An 11,470-nucleotide genomic window follows, 5' to 3' on the forward strand; every position below is an offset into this window, starting at 1 on the left:
TCCTAGAAGTGGGATCACTGGGTCAAATGGAAGTTCCATTTTTAGTTTTTTGAGGAAACTCCATACTGTTCTCCACAGTGGCTGCACCAGTCTGCATTCCCACCAGCAGTGCACGAGGGTTCCTTTTTCTCCACATCCTTGCCAGCACTTGTCATTTGTTGATTTGTTGATGATAGCCATTCTGACAGGTGTTAGATGGTACCACATTGTTGTTTTGATTTGCATCTCTGGGATGATTAGTGACTTTGAACATGTTTTCATATGTCTTTTGGCCTTTCTTCTGTCTTCTTTAGAAAAGTGTCTATTTAGGTCCTTTGCCCATTTTTTGATTGGGTTGTTTATCTTCCTTTTGTTAAGTTGTATGAGCTCCCTGTAAACGTTGGAGATTAAACCCTTATTGGTGATAACATTGGCAAATATGTTCTCCCATGCAGTGGGCTTTCTTGTTGTTGTATGAATTTCTTTTCCTCATACACCTTTTTCCTATAACTCAATGTGAGTAGAAAGGTATGGTATGGTTTAGTTGGTTTTCAGTTAGAGTTTTACCTCTGTCATATTTTTATGCGACTTTAGTTTATAATACAAGCAACAGTCTTGTGAGATAACTCACATGTCACCTCAGAATCCAGCTCCAACCCCAGCATATATCACCCTAGAAAATGCAGCAGATACCTGCTGATCTTTTGAAAAAATGGAGCAAGGAGAAATGTGAAAAAAATGAAAAAGGATGTGCATGCACAGTTACACAACACACACACACACACACACACACACACACACACACACACACACACATATCAAAAGCTCCTTACCTACCTGCATCATGCCTTGGTGTCATATGGATTTGGGCCAGCCTTCTTTATGGAGGTCTTCCAATAATGCAAGCTTATCCCAAAGTTCTGTGGTGAGAACAGCTAAGCCAGAGCCAAAAAACATAGCAAGTCTAACTTTCAAAATCAAGAATGCAGAATTCAGGAATGAGTTTCAGAACCATTGTGTCTGGTGGTCAGAATTTACCTGTTACTTTTGACTTCAAGTTAGAGAACACTAAACCTTCTACTAAACTATCTCCCTTACTTACATTTTGCAGTATTCTCACATATTCCATTCTCCTGGCCCCTCAGATGTTCCTATCTTTAGCGATAATCTCTCATCTTAGCTCTAATATTTTCTCTTAATAGCTCAATTTATTATACCCTGAAATTTTTCCTTTAATGGAAAAATACTCTCAGTAATATGTTATCCAATAAGAAGAAAGTGCCCATTGCTATATATTTTAAATGCAAAAGTGACAATTGGTCATAAAAAGAATTTTAATATTTAAACCTCATTACATAAATTAATATTTCTTGATGATCAAAACATGCTTCCTGATTTTATAGTACAACTAATATGGAATTTTATTATCAGAAAAAGGCCATTAACATTAGCAAAGTGTCAAATCGAGAAAATTGTACTGTATTTTGAATGTATATTTTAGGGACATTTTAACCTTAACATATATTTTTTTTACATTGTTAATCCCTATTCTTCCATGATTTTGAATCTGAAGTTTTATTCATTTTGATAAATTCACTTTAATAAATCATTCATAAACTATATTGACTTAATGTCTAAGATCTATTTAAGACCTCCAAATTTTTTCCTCTATTATCTTATTGATTCCTTTAGCTATAATTATTTCCTTAAATTGTTGTAGTTGGACTAATTTAGAGTCTATTCTGTAACTCATGAAATGTATATTTTAAAGCAATCATTCACTTTAGGATTTTTAGGGAGAGAAAGGAGCTTATAACTTCAATATGACTAAACTTAAAGTTTATACCTTTACCTCCAAGCATCTTAGCTGCTATCTCCTTGTTCTTTAACAATGCCAGCACACAAGGTTTTTCATGCCTTTTCTAAAAAGAACAGGGAGGAAGAACAGCTTGGAATCAGTGTGGCTTTCATGCAGACCTTCTGCCAATCCTAACAGTGATAAGCCCCACCTCTCTATCATCTTTTTACACCCTGTGTACTTGCTGGGCAGCCATTTTTTTTTTTAATTTTGCATCCTGAGTTCTAAGTCTCATGATGATCTTTTATTAACCTAATCAGAAGGATTGTGCCTCAGCACTGGAGATAGGAAAGGTGTGAAAGATGTTTACCATTCCAAAAATAATGCTGTACAAATGCCAAAATTGCTTTGCTAAATAACTAATCAAAAGTTAGCTTTAGACCTATCTGATTTTCTTCAGTGGGTAGACCCTGAAGGGTCCCAGGTTCAATTCATGTCAAGGGCATGTACCTCAGTTGGCCAAAGGCAACCAATCTCTCTCTCTCTCTCTCTCTCGACAACCAATTGACGTGTTTCTCTCACATTGATGTTTGTCTTTCCCTCTCTCTTCCACTCTCTCTAAAAAAAATCAATGAAATATCCTCGGGTGAGGATTAACAACAAAAAAAAGTTAGCCCTTAACTTTGAATGCTTCTTTAAATATATAATACCTTTTTTTCTTTGTGTTACTGAAAGTGGATTCTCTCTGGTAAATACTGTAGAAGCCATTTTAAATTCTTTAAATTAAGGTAAAGAATTAATTTAGCTGACAGATTATTTTTATTAGAGTAGGCATATAATATGTGTCATGCTGTATGTAAATGTGCATAATAATTATCCCTCTCACAGTTGAACTTAGATTTTTAAATATTCACCCTCTCACCTAAGACAGAAATACCTTTTATATATTTGAAAAATTATTGAGATTCTGCTTGAATATTTTACAGACTCAAAGCTTACTGCCCACATAGAGCATTCCATGTTGGACAGCTCTAGTTTAAAAGTTCTTCCTTATATTGTTACAAAAGCTGACTTCTTAAAAATTTTCTAATTATGCATCTTGACATTGGGAATTAAAAAATACAGAGCAATTATTTGAAAGTCTGACATGTACAAAAGGGATAAGGGTAAGTCTTTGAAGTTCCAGAGATTGTAACAGGTAGAAGGTACAGGGAGGCTGATTTTAAACTGATATGAGGGAAAACATTCCAATGATTGCATTTGCCCCCAAGTGGAATAAATGACCTTGTCAGTTTAGTGGACTCCCTGTTACTCAGTATTTAAGAAGGGGCTGACTGGTCCACAGCCTACACATCTGACATCCTCAGGAGCAGCTGGAGGCTTTTCTAAGGGCACATCTTCGACTAATGCTAACCATGCTTTCACCAAAGTGTCTCCCCCAGGAGTCAACATAGTGCTGCTCTACACTGTTTCCCCAGGATCTGGTACAGTGCCTGACATGTAGTAGGACCTTGATCAATGTGAATCAAATGAAGGAAGGAAGGAAGGTTGAGCCCATGCATGATTGTAATAAAATGTAATTATATCCAAATAAAAATATAACTAAGCAGATTTTTTAAAAAAGGACTGAAACCAGCTACCAGTCAGGGCTTCCCAAGCTAGCAGGAAAGTTGAACCTGATGGCTTCTTGTAACTCTAAGGTTTTATGGTTCTCTTCCACATATTGACCTCATCTTTGGTCTCACCATAGTGCCCTGCACATTGTACATGTCTAAAACTATACAATGGAATTGTGTTATCAAACAATTTGTGCTGTCCCATTTCTGAGCTAGATGCATATAATCACCTTAACTTTAAATCTCTGACATGAGTTCTAGATAATTCACTATCCTAGTTACCCTCGTCTGTACACCTTGTTTCCTTTTATTGTCCCCATGCCAAGTGTGTTGGAACTATTACAGTGATCTGGACACCATACTTTCGTTTACATGTTACGTTAGCTTAACCTACTCGCTGTTGGCTCATATAATGCTTTAATGTTAGCAAGTCACAAATTGCATTCCACACTTGCATTTATGCAACTATTTATATTTATTTTTGTTTTAACCTCTCAAGTTTCACCCAGCAGTATTCAATTCTGTTAAGAAAGTCCAGAGTCTCTCTTATCATCTATGATGTCAATCATTCCTCCTATTGTTGAATAACCCTCCAACATTCTAAGCATCCTTTCTGTTTTTCACTGTTTTATTGATTAAAGGAAAGAACATCTTTAAAAAAAAACATTTTAAAGATAAAAAGAACAATGATGGAGCTGTACAGCATACAATCTGAAATTTTAAATGTTAATTTTATTCAGTCATTCAAAACCCTTATCTGGATTCACGTAATAGTAATATCATTCAATTAATATTACAGTGCTTTATTCATATGGAAATCGTGCAAAATTTCATCATATGCAAGTCACACTGCCAATGGCTTTCCTCTTGTCTCCCAACCTAGAGCTACTGTCCAGGGGCGGAATGACATTTAAAAATGCTTAATTTGTCTAGAATCCATGTTGGTCCTTCAGTTGATATTTTTAAAATGAAACTACTCCCAATCACAATCTCTTCTAAAGCTTCACTATGTACCTATGTCAGAATTATCATTGTGTTTTCTGTAGAACCCACGCTGACTTTTGTTTGAATAAGAGAACTGTCTTGAAGCAGTAAGGTTCAAGACATTCTGACAGTCGCCCTAAGCTAATTTTCAAAAAGATCCTTCAGTTCCTAAGATTATTCTACTGCTTCAAAGAGACCACAACGTGGGTCTTAGTAGTCTCTTATATCGAGAAGCATTTATTATTTTTAATGTACTAGTATGAAGAATTTTCTCCATGTAGAAAAAGTCTGAAATATTGAAGCCATATGCTTCTACTTTCTTTTATCTTTTTTTTTTAATTAAAAAAAACTCCATGTTTAGTTTTTTCACAAGTCTCAGCTGAACATTTCCTTCCTGTCCTCTTCTTACAAGCATTTGGTATTATTTTCTGCTTGCTAATTCCTAGTAGCCTCTTTTCACATCTTCTATAGAACTCCTCCTTAAACCAAAGCTTTTTCTAAGAAACATTCTGTTGACTTCAGCTATATCTCCTTTCCCTCGCTAATTGGGACAGTTTACAGTTGTATTACAAGAATTTCATTTAAGAAAAACAATTGCTCATTGAAAAAGAATGTATTTGAAGTTTTAAAATCATATTTCTTATGATCTAGCATCCATATCTGACTGTGTGTTTTCTCTCCTCGCCATTAGAAAAACATAAACAAAATACAGAATTTCTTCTAGTCCCCTTCATGTCTAGAATGCTACTTAGTTCTTTCCTGTTGTTCAATGTTAGATTCCCACATAGATTTTTACTCATTTCTTTATATTTTTGAGACATGAACTTATCAGGGTTTTAATGTACACAGCAATTATTTATATGTATTAATTTCATATTAATGCATTACATTCTATAATCAGTATATAGGTTAAAAACGAAAAGTATTGGAGCTCAGGCTTTATTGCATTGTATTTTTTCATCTTTATAAGGTTTCATAGAAACTGATATGCCAGCTTTTATATTGCAAATAATGGGAGAACTGGAGCTATGAAAATTAGGTGACTTCATTAGGATAGTTCGCAAGATTTTTAATCCTTTGTTTTTGCATCCCTCAATAAATACCATAATGTGCCAGGTTAGAATATTGGAAACATACAGACCTTAGCTGTTTACAGAATCTAGTAAGGGTAAGAAAATAAGAATACCTTATTTTTTTAGACTGGATTCCTCTTTCTGATCAGCCATATTCCTTGATCAACTTCTTTCAGTGGTTCCTAAGTATTATTATTTCTACATTGTAACCCAACTCACATCCCCTATAAATTATAGATTTAAATTATAGAAACAAGTTGTATTCAACCCTCTTCATGTTAAGCTCTTTTATATAAAATATTGTCTTGGTTGGAAAATAAAACTGTACTACCAGTTTCTGCTCTAAAAGCTTATGGGGTGAGATCTGAGTATTTTTGTGTATTAGATTATCTTGCTATAATGTAACCAGTGCTAGAAATGTGCTGCCTGTCTATAAAAAAAAAACAAGGATATTTCTTGAAAGCTTTCTCTTTTATTATGATTTTCAGGGAATACATGGTAAGATTTTATAATGTATGATTTAATAAAAGTAGCATTGAGCTACATTGTCCATGTTCCTTAAGATTTTAACACATAGCTAGTGATAATACCTCTCCCAACTGAATAATTAACCTAGCTAAAGATAAAAAGAAATACATCAACAAACTAGATTTAGCCTTTAAAAATAAATAAGGTTTATAGCATTTACTTCATTGTATGGAACCAAGATTAAATAAATATTAAATAAAACTATTTGAAGAACTTATAGCTTAAAAAACACTGCATACTGTTGAAAGAAGAAGACAGGGTATCCAAAAATTGGTTTCTGATCAATTATAATATGGAGAATAAAAAAGATAATGGAATAACTATTCTTCTATACTTCCAGCTAAAATTTAGCAATTCCACCTATTATTTTGAGCAGTGAGTTTATAAATGACTTTCAGGTTTTTAGAGTTTACTAAATACACCCCAACAATGATAATGAGACAGCCAAATTACTTGAAAGATTCACTGTCTAAGCATCAATAATATTTCTGCTGTTGGCATTAAATTATTCTTCAGTTTCTGAAATGTCTAAGGAAGTCCTATGCATTACTAATATTCAGAACTATCTTTTTAGACTATTGAGATGATTGACATCGACTAGGAGCTTTAAGTCAGTTAATAACATTTTTTTTTCACAAAATACGAAGCTATTCTATCACATTCTGTGTCTTAAGTTTAATAACTCATGAGGTCTGTCCAGTGCTCACCACAGCACCTGCCACATGGTAAGGATTTAATACATGGGCATTGTCATTATTGACAGGGTGGCATAGTTGGAAAAGAATAGGACCATGAGTCAGAAAAATAGGGCTCCACTAAGTAGGGAGCTATTCGTAGTCAAAGGGTTGGCCTCTTTATTGCCTACAAAGTTCAAAAGAAAAGAACTCCCAGATTCTAAGTGTCTGTAGAAGGGGTGGTAGAAAACTATACTCTTCATATAGTGATCACTAGCCACATGTAGCTACTGAGCACTTGAAATGTAGCTATTCTCAATTGATAAGTGCTAAGGTATAAAATACACACCAGGTTTTGAAGACTTAGCATGAAAAAAAAGTAAAGTGTCTCATTAATCATTTTCATGATTAACATGAAAAGATTGTGATTCTTTGCCGAAATGATAATATTTTAAATATATTGGATCAAATAAATATATTACAAAAAAAATTTTTTTAAAAAGAAAGACATAACAGTTTGTTTTTCTTTACAATCATCAAAAGCTTGTTAAGCAGCGTTGGCTGGTTTTGTGCAGTGGTTAAAGCATCGGCCCACAGACCAAAGGGTATCAGGTTCAAATGCAGATCAAGGGCATGTACTTTGGTTGCAGCTTTAATCCCCGGCCTGGTCCGGGCATATGTGAGAGGCAAGCAAACAATGTGTCTTTCTCACATCGATGTTTCTCTCTCTCCCTAAAAATCACTCTCTCTAAAAATCAATGGAAAAAGTATCCTCAGGTGAGGATTAAAAAAAAAACTTGCTAAGCAGGGCTTGGTTATCATCCTAAAGCAGTCATAAACCAGATATTAAAAGCAATCATAAACCATATATTTTTAACAGGTTGTATATTTAACCAATGACTAAAAACTCAAGAACATTTTATTGCATTTGCAATTGAGATTAGTGTAGTTAAAATGATAAATGTGTCTATAATATTATAATTCTTATGGCTAAAGAATGAAGAACAATGTGGAATCGTTTTTTGATATGAAAAGGAATAGGCTGCCCCTAAGTTTTGTGTATCAATTTATCTACCTTACTAAGCTTTTATTCTATTTATTGCTCAATTTCTAAAATCAGAGCTTCTCTTAAATTGCAGATATCTGACATGTTTGTATATTACCCCCATTAGCTCATAATTCAGGTGGTGCCCAATTAAATGAAAGTGTGATAGAGACCATTAGATTTGAGAAAGGGAGAGAATACTAGTTCCCATGTTAATATTGTCTCTAATGAGATGACTGAATATTTAGAAAAGCCACTTAATTGATCCACTAATATTATCAGAAATCAGATATTTTTAGTGATTGGAAAATGCTTATTTAGAATTAAAACAATCTTAACTCCATTTTCAAAATAGATTATTAAAATAAAAGCATGCTGTATTATAAAAGTTTTGAAAGGAATGAACAAATGGGTAAATCATTCAAATCTTTGGGTAAATTTTGACTAGTTATTTTTCAATACTTTATGGAAATATAGAGATGAATAGATATGTAATATGGCATTTTAAAATGTTAAAACAGTACCTAATGGTTATGTCATAATAACTATTTTGCCTGATCCATGTAGTACAGAAACCTAGCCATTCAAAATCTTCTAAAAAGACTAAATTTTAGACATAGCAATAAAACTGTATCAAGTAATTTGGCTGCAACCTTTACAACATCTCCCCAAGGTAGCAAGGTGATAAGATAATTTTTTATTATACCAGTAGTTCCTTCTAATCAGCCTCAGTCAGCAGAAGACCTTTAGAGAGTATTTTTAGGCTATATTTATTAACTTGGCAATCTAGGGCATTCAAAGAAAACACCCTTTCACAGTAGATAAACTATCACTTCATAAAAGGTCTAGATCATTCTCCTTGACATAACAGTGCCATAAATAGCATTCTTTGACCTCAGTGACTTACCTTCCTAAAGTTCCCTCCCGCCACATTTCATATCAAAGACTTTAGATCTTATTAAAATTGAAAAATATCTAGTGAGGTTAAAGTGTTTTACCCAGTTGTTCAGTACAATTCTTTATTCAGTGTTCACTTGGACCTCATATAATTATAATTAAATTAAAATATATTTTAGTGATTTAATTCAAGTAATACCTAAGGCGCTACCACAATGTCCTGAGTATCTACTCTGCTAAGTGCTAAAGGAAAAACAATCACGGAATTGATAAACTTGTCATGTAATGGGAGAGAAAAACATCCAAATGTATTTTTTTGCAACAAATGTGCAGCATATTAAATATCTTAAAAGATGAACATTGTACGTTCCATGAAAGGACTTAAAAGTTCTTCATTATTTCTACTTTGTGAACTCAGATAGGACCTCCCAGAAGATATGACATTTAAGCTGGACAAATAAAATTTCACAAATAGCAAAAGAAAGGGGATTACAGTCCATGTAGTAAAAAAAAATAGCATCAGCAAGGGCAAAATGAAAAAAAAATAATTGATAGAAATATGGCATATAGTAACAGATAGGTACAGGTGAGACCAAAAAAAGTATACTACAACTAAAAGTTGAAGGTCCTAGTATTCCATATTCAGAAGTTGGGATTGTATCTTTAAAAAAAAACATGATGGAGAGCCTTTGGATATCTCAGTAGGAAGGTGACATATTGAGATGTAAGTTTTAGAAAGGTCACTCTGATAGCAGTGTAGAAAATGTATTGGTGTAGGAGAATACAGGTAAGATAAGGAGACCAGTTAGGAAACTATTTCAGATGAGAAGTGTTTTATCCCCTCTGAAAATGTGGAGCCAAACAGTTACCCACTCAATGGAAGATCCACAGGTAGAGAAAGTCTCAAAGAATTTAGTGGAAGCTTGGAGCACCCCAATGGGGAACTGGAAATTGAGCTAACCACACACTAATAAGAGGTCTGCCAAGTAGTCCTGACTGACCAAAAAAAAGGCAGAAAACAGAAGTTTAGAACAGTGTCAATCATCATGGGCATACCCTTTTCTCTAGTAATGCTCAGTGGCAGGCCGGAGTAAGAAAGCAGAGGCTGAATATTGAAAAGTGTAAGTGTAGTGTATATGCAAGAAGGCAAGGGAATTAAGGGGTCTAGTCAGTGGTGTAAATTGGAAAGGAAGTGAATTCAGGAGGGGGTTGTGTTCTAAATGAGATCAAAGATTAGGCATAATGGAAGAGATAGGAGGAGAAGATGCTATAATCAGAGAGCTGTAATACTTCAGAGGTGACATGGTTCACCATGATGACAAACTGAAATGTGTGAAGTTTTTGGATTTGACAGCAAGGTTCCTACACAGAGGGCTCTTATATTTCAAAACAACTCTTCAATATCTCTCTTTATGTTTGTATCTTTTTTTAAAAAACCTTTGGAACAATTTGCCACAGTCGTGTATAAAATAAGCTATCTAATGGCAAGAGGGAAATACCCATTGATATGTAAAAAGAAGCCAACTTATATTAATGATTTATTATATATTTCAGTTATTTAGTGAAATATATCCAATGAACATAACTTGAATTATAAGGAAGTGAAAATTGAAGATGTTTTAACTTGCTATCTCTATTCTAAAGTAAATCTCAATTAACTTATTTCAGTCAGGTTTACAGCATCATGAACTGGTCAGCTTTAAATAAAATAATTTTAAATATGACTTCAAGGACATTCTGAATGGAATGATTGAATTATATGTATTTGGCCTTTTACTGTCACTATTGCCTCAGGAAAACTACCATTTCTATGTACTATACCTTTCTGTTGAGTGAAAGGCATTTTGATGATTTATATTCTCTATAAAGGTATGCTAGTCTGGACTAGAGATGCAATGTGTAAGGCCAATCATGCCCATAAATCTGGATCTTTCATTCTTTTCTCATGTAGAGAGAGAAGGTATTTTTTTAGAATTGCCTTCCCCCAAAGAAAAACCAACACATCTATAGTATGGTGTGTTTTGTTTAAATCTTGTAGGTTTATTGAATACATTAATCTACCACAAATAATAGCTAACTTTTTTAATGAGTGCTAACTTTTCTAAGACACTATTCTAAGGTCCTTGCATAATATAACTCATTAAGTCCTCAAAACAATCCTAAGAGGTAAATACTGTTATCCTTATCTTGTAGAGGAGGAAACTTAGTTTAAATAACATGATCCAGGACTCCCAGCTAGTTAATAGCAGGTAGGTGTTTCAGACAAAGACATTCTGGCAGCAGAGTGCATGCTCTCAATCACATATTGCCCCTTCAGATCTATAATTTTAATTCAGGTTAAAATTTAGCAAAAATGTCTCCTTTTCCTCTATATCAGTGGTTCTCAACCTTCTGGCCCTTTAAATACAGTTCCTCATGTTGTGACCCAACCATAAAATGATTTTCGTTGCTACTTCATAACTGTAATGTTGCTACTGTTATGAATCGTCATGTAAATATCTGATATGCAGGATGGTCTTAGGCGACCCCTGTGAAAGGGTCGTTCAACCGCCAAAGGGGTCGCGACCCACAGGTTGAGAACCGCTGCTCTATATATTAAACAAATATAAAGGAAACGATAAATTTTAAGTTTTATTATAGCAGGTCAAGATCACCACTAATATGCTCCATCAAGTAAAGCAAAAAGCTGCACATTACTTTAGCTTTTATTACTAAAATTATAATTAGTGCACTTTTCAATTGTATTTTACCAGTGTCCAAAGACTATGTACCATTATATGTATAAGCTGTGAAACGATTTTACCGCTTGAGTCAAAGCTCTTAGTATTTTATACATTGACATGATTCTTTTTATAGCTAATTTGTGGGAGTTAATA

At 33.9% G+C, this 11,470-nt stretch overlaps 1 protein-coding gene across 6 annotated transcripts in view; it reads left to right on the forward strand.

Moving 5' to 3' along the window:
• Positions 1–11,470, forward strand: part of CNKSR2 (connector enhancer of kinase suppressor of Ras 2) — a 243,332-nt gene that overhangs the window by 207,154 nt on the left and 24,708 nt on the right. The gene's annotated exons all lie outside the window — the stretch shown is intronic.

The sequence above is a fragment of the Myotis brandtii genome, unplaced genomic scaffold (genome assembly GCF_000412655.1).
Source record: "Myotis brandtii unplaced genomic scaffold, ASM41265v1 scaffold326, whole genome shotgun sequence".
Classification (NCBI taxonomy): Eukaryota; Metazoa; Chordata; class Mammalia; order Chiroptera; family Vespertilionidae; genus Myotis; species Myotis brandtii.